Below are 2851 nucleotides of genomic sequence, written 5' to 3'. Positions count from 1 at the left end.
CGGTGAGCCGAGATCGCGCCATTGCACTCCAGCCTGGGTAACATGAGTGAAACTCCGTCTCAAAAAAAAAAAAAAAAAAAAAAAAAAAATGTGTTTTCGAGGAACAGAGACATCTTCTATCACTACAGAATTGTCAACATCAGGAAATTAACATTGATGTACTGTTTTCTGACATGTAGTTCATACCGAAATTTCATCAGTTATCCCATAATGTTCATTATAATTTTATCTCTCGGTCCAGGATTCATTTTTGGCATTTTGTTGTCACAGCTCTCGATTCTTACTGGTATGTCATCGGGCTTTTTCTTCATCTTGGGTTTCTCTCATTTCTACGTGACAGCATTTTTAGCAGGAATATCACAAAAATGAGACTGTCGATGCATTTTGTCCAGTGGCCCATGTTAACCCGGATCACTATAAAGTTATTTTTTAAGTAATTTGTGAGGGAGAGGGGGCTAACTTGGAGGCTAGGTGTATTTGTTGGCATTCTACCATAAAGGAAGTGCTTTTGGCATGGTGGGGGGTAGGGCGGGGGCCACTATATGGATTTTCTTTGTATTTTTTTATTTTTTTAAGAGATGGGGTCTCACTCTTACCCTGGCTAGAGTGCAGTGGTGCAATCATGGGCCCAAGTGATGCTTCCACCTCACCCTCCCAAATAGCTAAGACCACAGCTGTGCACCAGCACACCCAGCTAAGGGAGCAGACTGTTGTAATGGTAAGGTTTAAAGAAGGTGGGTCTTTCTTTAGGAGGGAGTCAATTTGGAGATTAAGATCTGCTGAAGTGGGGGTAGCTTTGATGGCATCAGATTGAGCCCCCATTACTGCTGAAAGCAGGAAAGTAAGTCCCCTAGCCCAGGGCCAAAGGGATTGGGAGGCACATAAGTTACACCATCATCTATAAAACAAGACCTAATACTGTGAGAAGTAAATACTATTATCAAAACCTTTGGCAGAGTCACTCATTAAATAGTAACTGCATTTATGAAAACATTCTAAAACAGAACTAAACTCACTGGGTGCAATGGTTCATGCCTGTTTATCCCAGCACTTCAGGAGGCCAAGGTGGGAGGATCACTTGAGATCAGGAGTTGGAGGCCAACATGGTAAAACCCTGTCTCTACTAATAATACAAAAATTAGCTGAGCATAGTGGTGCAGGCCTGTAATCCCTGCCACCCTGGAGACTAAGGCAAAAGAATCACTTGAACCTGGGATGCGGAAGATGCAGTGAGCTGAGATAGTGCCACTGTACTCCAACCTCAGCGATAGAGCAAGACTCAGAAAAAGCTAAACTCTTAATATACTGTTCCAACCAACTGGAGAAAAAGGCAAAAAATAATAAGTAGCTAAACTGTTAATACTGTTCTAACCAAGTTGAGAAAGGCAAAACTATCAGAGTATCTATTATCCCTACTTCTTGGTCCTTCATGAACAACCTGAGTGAATTAAATACATTACTGTTATGTGTCATACAAAATTTCAAACACCATCAAGAGTGGCAGAATGAAGCCACCTTGTGCTCTTCGAGCTTTAACAATACACACCTGTCTACTTCCTCCCCCATATAAGTAATTTTGTTTTTGTTTTTGTTTTTTTCTGAGACGGAGTTTCACTCATGTTACCCAGGCTGGAGTGCAATGGCGCGATCTCGGCTCACCGCAACCTCCGCCTCCTGGGTTCAGGCAATTCTCCTGCCTCAGCCTCCTGAGTAGCTGGGATTACAGGCACGAATCACCATGCCCAGCTAATTTTTTGTATTTTTGGTAGAGACGGGGTTTCACCATGTTGACCAGGATGATCTCGATCTCTTGACCTCGTGATCCACCCGCCTCGGCCTCCCAAAGTGCTGGGATTACAGGCTTGAGCCACCGCGCCCGGCCTCATATAAGTAATTTTGAAGGAAACCTTAGACAGTTTATCTGTAGATTCACTATTTACTTTTTTGTTGTTTTGTTTTTTTGAGACGGTGCCTCGCTCTGTCACCAGGCTGGAGTGCAGTGCCGCCATCTTGGCTCACTGCAACCTCCGCCTTCGGGTTCCAGCGATTCTCCTGCCTCAGCCACCTGAATAGCTGGGACTACAGGCACGCACCACCGTGCCAAATTAATTTTTGATTTTTAGTAGAGACGGGGATTCACCATGTTGGTCACTATGGTCTCAATCTCAACTTCGTGATCCGCCCACCTCAGCCTCCCAAAGTGCTGGGATTACAGGCTTGAGCCACCTCGCCTGGCCTTAAAAGATATCTAAACACTGTTTAAATCTAGAGTCCCTCTTTTTGCCCCTTTGGAGTCTGTTTATTGGAGAAGCTAAGTCATTGTCCTATAGTTTCCCAGTCTCAATTTTGCTAATTGAAATCTCATGGCATCATTAAGTGTACTCTCCTGTATGCTGCATTTCCGGTGAATTAATAGACCTAGAGAAACGGTTTTGTTTGTTTGTTTGTTTGTTTGTTTTGAGAAGGAGTCTCACTGTGTCACCCAGGTTGGAGTTGCAATGGTACAAGTCTCTGCAATGGTACAAGTCTCAGCTCACTGCAACTTCTGCCTCGTGGGCTGAAGTGATCCTCCTACCTCAGGCTCCTGAGTAGCTGCCACTATGCTCAGCTAATTTTTTGAATTTTGGGTAGAGACAGGGTTTCATGTTGCCCAGGCTGGTCTCAAACAAACCTCCCGCCTTGGCCTCCCCTAGTGATTAAAAATTAGCCAGACATGATGCTGCCCACTTGTGGCCCCAGCTACTCAGGATGCTGAAGTGGGAGGATCACTTGAGCTCAAGAGGTTAAGGCTGCAGGGAGCCGAGCATGACACTACAGTCTAGCCTGGTGACAGCGAGCCCCCGTCTCAAAA

This window comes from Cebus imitator, unplaced genomic scaffold (assembly GCF_001604975.1).
Source record: "Cebus imitator isolate Cc_AM_T3 unplaced genomic scaffold, Cebus_imitator-1.0 Scaffold141, whole genome shotgun sequence".
Taxonomy (NCBI): Eukaryota; Metazoa; Chordata; class Mammalia; order Primates; family Cebidae; genus Cebus; species Cebus imitator.
This window is presented reverse-complemented; position numbering follows the sequence as displayed.